Source organism: Rousettus aegyptiacus, unplaced genomic scaffold (genome assembly GCF_014176215.1).
Source record: "Rousettus aegyptiacus isolate mRouAeg1 unplaced genomic scaffold, mRouAeg1.p scaffold_m13_p_16, whole genome shotgun sequence".
Classification (NCBI taxonomy): Eukaryota; Metazoa; Chordata; class Mammalia; order Chiroptera; family Pteropodidae; genus Rousettus; species Rousettus aegyptiacus.
Genome location: NW_023416291.1, coordinates 27054707 through 27065002, shown reverse-complemented (window position 1 = coordinate 27065002; position 10296 = coordinate 27054707). Strand labels below are relative to the sequence as shown.

Genomic DNA, 10296 nt, shown 5'->3' with positions numbered 1-10296 from the left:
AGAACTTGTCTCAGAAGATATTCGAACTGAGCCCTGAAGAATGAGGAGCTAGGCAAGCAAAAATAAGGTGGGGAAGAATTTCAGGTCAATTCTAAGGCCAGAATAAGCTTTTAATGAAATCAGCAATATAAGCAGGAGCCAGATCCTAAGGCTGTGTAGATGCCGGTAAGGAGATGGGATTTTATTCTAATTGCAGCAGAGAGCCACTGGAGGATTTTCGGCCAAGTCACGATAAAATACTTTGGTTACAATGTAGAAAAGAGACTCTGCAGAGCAAGAGTGGCATCAAGAGCTCCCATTGAGGAGGCTTTGTGCAGCGGTCCAGGCAAGCTACGGTTCCCTTCTTCATAAATGAAGACGTGGTCCTTTCAGGCTTACCCCGGAATTCTGGGCGAGCCTCACGGGAGTTGAATGCCTAATCAGTATGTGACTGATTTTCGGTTTATTACATTACATCCTTAGAATATGGGGTTCCTCTGACCTATAGCTGAGAATCCTTCAAGAATTTACTCTGACCTACCTCATCTGCATGCATGCCTTTGAAAACAGACATTTGAGAAATATCTGACTAGGGCTAGAATCTGAGGCCATGAAACAGAGATTTCACTGATAAAAATGTTCCTCACCTCCTTTTTCATGGCTGTATCCATAGCACCCAGCAAGGAGGCTGACGTATAAATATCTGTTGGAGTTACCTAGTAAAAGCTCAAGAAACGCTATAATTAGACCTTAGTTACAAAGCACTCTAATGCACTGAGCTAAGTGGACTTGGACAGCAGCCTTGGCATTCAAAGACTATTGCTGTGGAAGGGTGGGAAGGACCCGCACCCATGACGAACTTGGCATGCCAGCACCCAAGGCTCTTGTAAGTGTCCCAAACTGCCTGGCCACGCAGACAATTCTATCTCTAACCCCTCCCTCTGCCCCCCATGCCCTCATCCTCCAGAGAGACACTGCAGACTAGAATCTCCCACGCAGTGCCCACCCTGTGGACGCCAGCCCCTCATCCTGGCTGCCTTCTCCTCTGCCCTACTTCCCACTCTGCACCAAAAACAGGGGAGCCTTGGTAGGAGCCACAAAGCCCTAAATCACTATTTATCTTTCTTGAAGTAAACTTATGACTGAGAAAAGGTTCTGGAATGACTGCCCTGGGGACTAAAGCCCATCTGGAAACATGAATAATGTGAAATTTATCCCTCTAGGGATCCCCCATGAGACCAATTACAATATCATCCTTTCCTAGGATTTCTGCCAATTTTTTATGGGGTCATCAGGAAGTTAGATCTTAAGTGAAACTGCACCGATTTATATAGGGGGTAGTTAACTGGTGGGGTGAGGTACGAAGTAAACTACAGAAAACAGTGATCCTCCACAGATGGAAATGTGTGTAAGTTTGGCTTTTCACTTCTGGGAGCAGAATGGATTTATTCATCCACCCACAGATATTGAGTGACTACTGGGGGCCAGGCACTCAGCTAGGCACTGGGGAGAGCAATGGAAAATTGCCCTCATGGAGCTGACAATTTAGTGGCATGGAAAGATGGGCCATAAAGGGCTTTAAAAAAATTTTTTTTTTCTATTCTTTTTTTTTTAAGTGATGTTGATATTTGGCATCAATGCAATACAAGCTAAGGCTAAAAGTTGCTATTTAACAGGAACGAATGTTGGTGCGCCTGGGGAGGGTATGCACTCAGGTTATGAGACTTGCTTTTCCCCTGGTTCCTGAATCTCTAGAGTCGGTGCTGTCATCAGGACAGCGGATATCAGCTTTGAGCTTGGTAAAGCTGCACTGCTGGGCGATCCTTGTTTCTTATGCCATCTCAGCCACTTCCTCTTCCTTTTCAGGTTTTTTCCGAGCTGCCTACGGGATCTGTATTTTCGGTCTTTCCTTTATCCCAAAGTGCTTCTTTCTCTCCTGTCATTTCTTCTTCCTCTTTTCAAAGCTTCTCCTTCTCCTGGCTCTCCTTCTGCCTCTGGCCTGTCCTTGCGGCTGCAGCCTCTGTTTCCTGAAGCACAAGCTCTTGATCTCATTTATAATCTCGTTTGTCTCTCCGTAGTGTCTGTCACTCTCATCTTCAGGGCTCTTAGGATTTTCCCCTGTAAGTTTGCAGTCAGAACTCTAGGGCCACGTATAGCTTTGCCCTTGGTGCTTTCAACATCCAGGTTCTCTTTGTCCAGTTTTTCAGCTTTTTCTCTTTCATCCAATTCTTTTTCATCTCCTTTTCCTGTCTTCCCGAACGGCTTAATCTTTGGTTCATCTTTTAATTTGTCCCTTTCAATATATGGTTTTGAAAGTCAACATGAGACTTTTACTCCTGTTTGTGGCATAGACTCACCGACAGTATGAAGAAACCGAGTTTGTTACTTCATTACAGTCAGCAGTGAAGTAGGTGTGCTGCCTTGTTCCTTGAGAACCTGTGATGAAGTCATACTCATTGAAAACTCCTAGAATAATAAGAGATTTGGCATTATGTGTCCCCTCATACTTCTCTCCTTAGGCTGCAAAAAGTTCAACTGAGAGATGCTTGGCAAAAGCTTTTCTTGCTGAAGCAATCACCTGACAATGTGAGTGGGGACCTGAGCTGGCCAGGTTCTAACTCAACTGGGGCGGTTTGATTAGGTGATGAGTACACATTATCATAAAATTGCAGAGCAGCTGTAATTCACCACATCACAGCTAGAAAAAATATCTCCTTCCAAGGAAAAGTGTCAATGAGCGGTCATCGTCAGTGTTTGGTAGTTCCTAAATTTTAGTTTCTGAAAAATCACTTGATGAGTCTGTAACAGAGAGATCCCAGCCTTCCCAGATTGAGAAGGTCTGGGAAAGAGTCCAAGAATTTGTATTTGACCCCAGTCCCTGCTGATTCTGCTGCAGGTGGAGCCGCACTTGGAGAACCCCCACAGAATCTTGTCCTTGGAAGGGAAGGCTGCTGGGACAGTCTCCTTTCCTGATTATAGCCTTTTCCTTTCTCTCATGCACTCGGAAGACATCGTTTAGCAACTACAATGCACAAGGTAAGGTCTACCCACTAAAATGAGGATGTGATGATGAGTAAGCGTCAGCTGCTTCCCCCTGGAACACAAGCAGATCTTTATAAATGATGGAATGAAATTAACTGGTCCTGAGCTTGTCTGGCACTGCACTGTGCTAGGTACTTTCTCATACATCCTTGCAGTTAGTCTTCCCAAGTTTTGCCTCATCTCCTTCAAGTTTGTGTCTTCTCCTTTTCAGCAAAACCTCATTGGATCGTTCTAAATCAAAATCAATATGTCAAAAGCTGAACTACTATTTTTCCCCAACCTGCTCCTCCTAGAGTCCTCTCTACCTCGGTAAAGAGAAATTCCACTCTCCTAGTTGCTCAAGAAAAAACTGGAGTCAAATTATTTCTACTGTGCCCCATACCTGATCCATCACAAGTCCTGTTGGTCCTTCCCTTAAAATATATCCAGAGCCCTCTCACTTCTCCCCACTTCTGCTGCGACTACCCTAGTCCAAGTTGACTTTACCCCTTGACTAAATTATTTCAGTAGCTCCCCCCAGCTGTCCTTCCAGATCTGCCCTGGGTCCCCTTCAGACTATGTTGACATAGCAGCCAGTGATCCTGTTCAAATACAAGCCTGATCAAGTCTCTTATCTGCTCTAAATCGGCTTTGCATGTCATTCCAAGTAAAAGCCAGAGTCCTCACGACGATGCACGGGACCCTGACCTGCCTCGCCGTCCTTACCTGTCCACATCTCCCCTCTGCCCCTCCCTGCTCCCCCCCACCCCAGCGCAGTCCCACTTTGGCACCCCTGGACTTGCTGCGCTTGGCGTTCTCGTCTCCATTCGTTCCCTCGGTTTTGCTCTTCACGTTCTCCAGGTCCTTAACGATCGCTTTTTCAGTCGGCTTAGCTGGCCTCCCTACCTAATATTTGAATCTCTCTCCTCTTTTTCCCGTCCATTCTTCCTACTTTACATAACATCTCTATATTTTCCAGTTTTTTAAATCTTGTTTGTTTCTTCCACCAGAATGTAAGCTCCATAAAAGCAAAAATTTATGCTTGTTGCTTCCTGCTGTATTCCCAGGGCCTAGAACAGTGCCTGTCATGTACAATACTTTTTTTTTTCTAATAAGTTAAAGAACAAATGAATAAAATTGCAAGCCCTCTACACTCCCTCGTCTATTTTCTCCATAGAACATCCTACTCTCTAATATACTGTATAATTTACATATTTAAGGTCTACTTTTCCCTAATAAAAAATAAGTACCATAAAAGTCAGGACTTCTACTGTGTTCACAGTTGTATCCTTATCACCAAGGAGAGTACTTTGTTCTTATACTTAATATTTACTGAACAGGTAAACTCTTGATACAGGAGCTTGTATTTTTACAGATGAAGAGATCGACTCAGTAAAACTATCAGTTAAGCATGGTCATCCCTATGACTAGCATGCAGCAGAGTCAGGGTTATAATTTGGGTCTGTGCAACTTCTAACCTGTGCTCTCAAGTACAACGCTTGTCAAGAAGGCATTTGAGCTGCGTATTAAAGGAGGGGTAGGAGTTGAGAGGGATAATTCCCTCTGGTGCAAAACTCTTTCCCTCTTCTCCCTCTCCTCCACTTGCTACCCATCAGAAAATGAATCATCATTTAGGTGTCCCTCCCTCTGGAGCATCCGCTCCAAATCTCCACACCTGGGTCTGGGGTTCCCTTCTTTCCTCAGCACGGCACTTCTTGTGCAGCCCGGAAGCCTGGTTGCTTATTCATTCTTTTATTTTCTAAGTCATAAGGTCTGTATAGGCAGGGTTGGGGTCTATCTTATTTGTTGTTGTTCTTTGAACCTACCACATGATCTGATTCATATTAGGTGCCCAATGAAGGTTGGTTAGTTTAATGGAGGAGAAGGAAGATTCAGGCAGAGGAAATCACTGAACAGGACTTGGAATTAGAGAGGGCAAGTAGTACTGCGTGCATGGGGCAGAGCCTTCAGTCGGATAGGGCTGTGGGATACATTTTTAGGGTGGGGGATAGAAAAAATTATGAAAAATACTGAAGGTTTTAGATAAAAACAAACTAACTGGTCTTTGGTAAGCTATAGGAACACTGAATCTTTGAGCAGAATGGCACTGGATGCTTCCTTCAGAAGATTAATCTGATATTAATAATAGATTGAAAAAAAGAAAGAGGAAAGGCAGAATCTGCTGCTATAGCCAAACCATAAAGGTGAAAAATAACAGTAAGATTGGAATGGAGTACAGACATTTTGAGGAAAGATTCAACAGGACTTAGTGAATCATTAGGTGTTGAAGACAAAGGAACAAGAGAATTGAGACTGACTCCAAGAATTTGAATCAGTGTGGCTGGAAGACTAGTGGTACCTTTAATGGAGGTGGGGGCAGGGGAGGAAATTGGAAAGAGGACATAATCAGATGGAAAGAGAATACGTTTAGCTTAAGGCATTTCAAGTTTAAACCATTCACAAGGCATTCTGGTAGAAATGAATTAAATTGGAAATTTAGGACTAGAATTCAAGAGAGATGTCTCTATATAAAGTCTTAATTACTCTATCACAGTAGGTGAATTAACACTTAACTTTCCAAAAGTTTTGCTTATGTGGACATTGAAAAGTTTTGAACATTATTTAAAGGGCTTTTTAATTTTCCAAAAATATTTAGTAATTCTTTTTTATTCAATGAGGCAAGATGGGTAGATAGAGTGAACTTTTTCACACCTATAACTTTTGGAACTAGAGGGTCTTTGGCATTTGGTTAGGATGAACATTTGGAAAACCAGTGAAGAAATATACACAAACCTGAGAAAACCTGTTCTAGCATTCAGACAAACATTCTTGGCAATTTTTCTGGTTGGGACAAATCACTGGATCGTCAGTGCTGTGCACAAATCCACAGTTTCCATTATTTGAAGACTCAAAGGAAGCTGCTGTATATAACTAACAACTTACTAGGAATGAAACTTGTTTATGCTTTTCTATCTACTAAAAATAGATATGCATGGATTTGAATTCTATCTACAATTTTAAAAAATATGATACAAATGAGGCAAGAAGTATTTGTTAAATTTGGATGGTAGATATTTGGATATCGACTATATTATTTTTCACACTCTTCTGTATGCTTGAAATACAGTAGTTCATAATTTAAAAAAAAACTTTCGGAAAAAAAGATATACAAAACAAAGCTGAAGACTGAAATGCTGAGGCTTAGACAAGTCTGGGAAGATGACCTACAGAAGCAAGGGAGTGACCCCACTTTGCAAAGTTCCTGTCTTCTCCAAGAACAAAAGGCCATCATGTTGAGCAGACTCTCAGGGGTCATGGGACAGAGAAGGAGGTAGTAATTCTTTTCTCAGGCCATGGTTCCCACAATGTCTATAATAGTCCTCTTGAGTTCAGCCACCAGTTTGGAAAGTCACTGATCCACCACTCCCGTGTTGACAATTACTTGTAACTCAAGCACAGCGACAAAGGAACTTCCTTTATGTCCAACCCCACATTGTGCCCCTAAGTGCAGGCTTAGTTCCGAGGACAGGGCCACTATGTCATTCAATGAATGCCATGGTACCTTTCTGAGCAAACAGACCAAAGCATGCTGTGAGTCTTAGGGACCATTATTCTCCTTCCAGGGCTCAATGTGAGCCTGTGTGACCTGGGGAGGTGGGAAAAGAGCTCTCCAGTGACAATTCCTCCAAGCTCTCCAAAGGTTCCCAGCTTTCTGCTCCCATCCTTTGGACAAGTCAATGAGAGTCTCCTTCTGCAGACTTACAACAGTCTAAGGCTTAGGCTTTAGACAATTCAGCATTTCCCAAAGCTGACAAACATCTCCTTCAACTTTACCTGTTTCTTTCATTCAGGCCTACCTTGGAAACGGCACTGTCTGACAAACATCCGTCACACCAAACACATGGAAGGCTCAGTTTGGTGACAGCAATGTTCTAGTACATCAGATGCTTTTCAGACCAAATACACCAGTAATGCCACTTGGAAAAAAAACATGTCCCTATGGAAAAGCTGTGAGGTTTAGACCTCTATGAGGAGGATAAATCTTGATAGGGGAGAAAGGGCAGATAGAACCTAAGTGGAAATCCTCTCAAGAAAGTGTCTTTCAGCAAACTGAAGCAAACCTGCCTCTGACTTTTAGGCCTTTGAAAACAGTGAGCATCTAGTTCATTGCTTGTCCCTCTGAAACAGAGGAGCCCTGTCCGTAGTTCTCATGAAAGGTTCCTTTGGGCCCCCCCGGCCAGCTCCCTGGTGGGGGAAATGAAATCCCTCTCTCTCAGGCTCTGTGATCTGAGGCTCCTCCAGATTGCTGCCTCTTCTGTCAGCTCACACAACACGTCTGCGCGCTTCCTGCTGGCAGCTGATCCCTCCCGCCTCCCAGCCAACGTGCCTTTCCGCCACGCAGTAGCCCCCTCTTTCTTGCTGCACCATTAGGAACAGTTTCAATGTTCCCGGCATCTCCTTCCTGTGCCTGTCATTTCCCCCAATAACACATGCTGCTTTGCAGTCCTCGTCACACGCACGGCACCATCCCTGAGGCGGGTCGCGCGTATGGCACTGATCGAATCTGCTGTACCAAGTTGCCAGGACTTTCTGGAACAAATAAAATCTAACATTCAGCTCTTGGAGCACCCCCGAAACCAGACCTCCTAAAGTCTGCTTCTTTTCCAGCAAAACATTCAAGGACCAAATTTCACTGTGGGAGATGAGTTGATTAAAGATTGTAAAAGCCATACTGACTGCGCCCCTTCCTGGGACCACTGTAGTCACAACGCCCCCTGGGGTCTTAAGCTTTGAAGGTCAATACCATTGAGCTCTCTTTTCAATTGAAGAAACCTAGTCATCGACACATGTCTATTCTTCTAATGGCTCATATACCACTCTTTCTCTCTATTTTTTTTTCATGGACAACTTGTAAGAAAACATGGTTTCTCTTTTTTCCTGTAGCCAAGTTTGTCTGTGCCCAGCATAGCAGACAAAATGGCCAAGAATCTCGTCGTTGTTGTGACTGGAGCCTGTTGGAAGGCAAAATCAATGCTTCACATCTATACTAACTGCAGAGATTAAAAAAAAAAAAAAAAAAAGTCATCTTCTCAGCAATGCTGTTGTTGTTTTTGATGTCAGGGTGCGGGAACAGAGCCCAGGCCAGGCCTGGATACACATCTGGCAGAAGAGGAAATGCGTTCCCCCGAGCACCTCCGAGCGCTCTTCCTGGGAGAGTGGGCGTGCTTCCCGCAGCACCCGCGTGCGAAGCCCGGAAAACCTCTGAGACTGTGTTCTACTAGCTACACCAAAGTATTTGAAATCCTGGGCTTTCAGATTGAAAACTAATATCGTCATGTGCATTCCTTGCTCACACTAGATGAGGTTTATAAATCCGCATATACAAATGCTAGAGTTCAAAAGCGAAAGGTGACAGATTAGGGAGTAACGCAATGAAGTTTAACCATCCAATTTGCCTCTTATTCCAAAAATATGTTTTGGCAAAAAGCATTGGGAGGAACAGAAAGAGGATGCCAGATCGAAATTAATATTAGAACAAAAGAATATAAAGAAAAGAAGCAACCACAGGTGAAATGTCCACGAGTTATTATTTACAGCTGTTTTACATTTTCAAAGCTCCCATCCTAGCATCTGTCTTTCATAGAACCTATATAGCGTATTAAAAAATACTGGTTAGATCTTTGAGTGTCACAGGACTTGTAAACGGCATGATTTGTTTAGCATCAAATAAAAACCAGAACCTTTCTAAATTAAACCAACACTCCTTTCTCTGAGTTTCATCTTGCTTATGTGGGGCACAGAAAGCTGCAGCCTTTCCAATATAAACCTCTGCCAACACCAGCTAATATTAAGTGTGTAGGATCAACAACTGAGGGTTGTTCAAATTTTTTCAAGTCTCTCCCATGCTTGGCTCATCAGGATCCAAACCTCTCCCCCTGAGCTCCCAGCTCTAAAATTATATGACTCTAGTTGCTTTGGCAGCAATTCAGAGGAAAAAGAAAACGGGAGGGGGGAGAGATAATTACTTTAAGCATCACTCCTGAAATTCTGATGCTATTGAATAGGAAGGGTGTATAGAAAATAGTTCTGATCACACCAGATAGACATGGCAGTGCTAGGACAAGCACTGGTTAATAACCACATAGTCACTGTTCCATACTGACTGTCGTTATTCTGCCCTTGATTATCTTTTCCCATCTGAGTCCAAGGGAGAAAGGGAAGCCTCACAACCAGTTCTGTGTGCTCCTTCTTATGTTCCTTAGTGGTTCCTCAGGTGGTCGTAAAGTGAATGGTTGTTACATAAAACAGTCGTTGTTGAACCGAGATGTCCCAGGGTCTGTGTCCTTCCCTGGTAGCAACCGTGAAACGCATTAACTTTTCCAGACATGAGACAATACACCCGAATGGGGAACAACTGTAATTCCTCAGCTAAATGCTGCCTTTGCGGCCTCTAATTCCATGTGCTCCCCACCAAACTTCAGCGCAGCAGAATGGCAGAGTCTCTGCATTTCTGACGTATCGAAGCACGCGCCCTTTGTTAGCAGATGTGTCACCGAGACCAATATCACCAGCCATTCGCAGTAGCAACAGAGCAAAGAAAACGGAGTGGTAACAAACATCACATCATTTGACTGTCCAAAAAGTGAAGATGGCAGAGACTTTGCTTAAATCTCTCCCAAGACTCATCATGATGAGGCTGTGCCAAGGCAGGGGGTGGTTTTGACTGTGCTAGTGGGCGCTGGGGTAAGCGAAGGCTCGAGAGCCTGCAGAAACTCCCGTCTGAGTTGCAGCTTCATGCTTTATTGATCCCCACAACTCACCTCTCCTTCAAAGGACATAGCAAGCCACTGAAATGGACGCTATGTATTGTGGTCTTCCATGCTGGTCGTCTCAGAAAGAATCTGATTTCTGTCCTTGCTCAGTGCCCTCCACTCCATCAGATACGGCTACACTACGAAGCCAATGGAATGGAAGCTTCAGAATCCCTCATCTGCACAGGCCCCTTCCAAGGTCCTGGGGGGACCCTAGCAATGTCCGCTTTTTAACAAAATATGCAAAAGGTAAGATATTTTAACTTCGGAGGTTTAAGACTATTCACATTCCACCCTGTGCCTCCCCTCGCGTTAGATGGCACAGAAGTGGTCACGAGCATTTTGGGGATCCTGCTAAGTTGAATTAAGGACACATTTAGACTTAGAAGAATATATTCATCTGGTTCACAGACACGTCTGTGTACAGTTAGAGTTCCTGCTAGGCATCCGACTCAGGAATGGATTCCAGGAAAACTACCACCCG

The 10296-nt window shown here is 43.8% G+C and overlaps 1 long non-coding RNA gene across 1 annotated transcript; it reads left to right on the top strand.

Moving 5' to 3' along the window:
* Positions 1-1156: 1156 nt before the first annotated feature.
* Positions 1157-9836, top strand: LOC118612438. Its single transcript, XR_004954892.1, has 3 exons — positions 1157-1387; positions 2876-3015; positions 7945-9836. It is a non-coding gene; the product is annotated as an uncharacterized LOC118612438 (long non-coding RNA).
* The last annotated feature ends 460 nt before the right edge of the window (positions 9837-10296 follow it).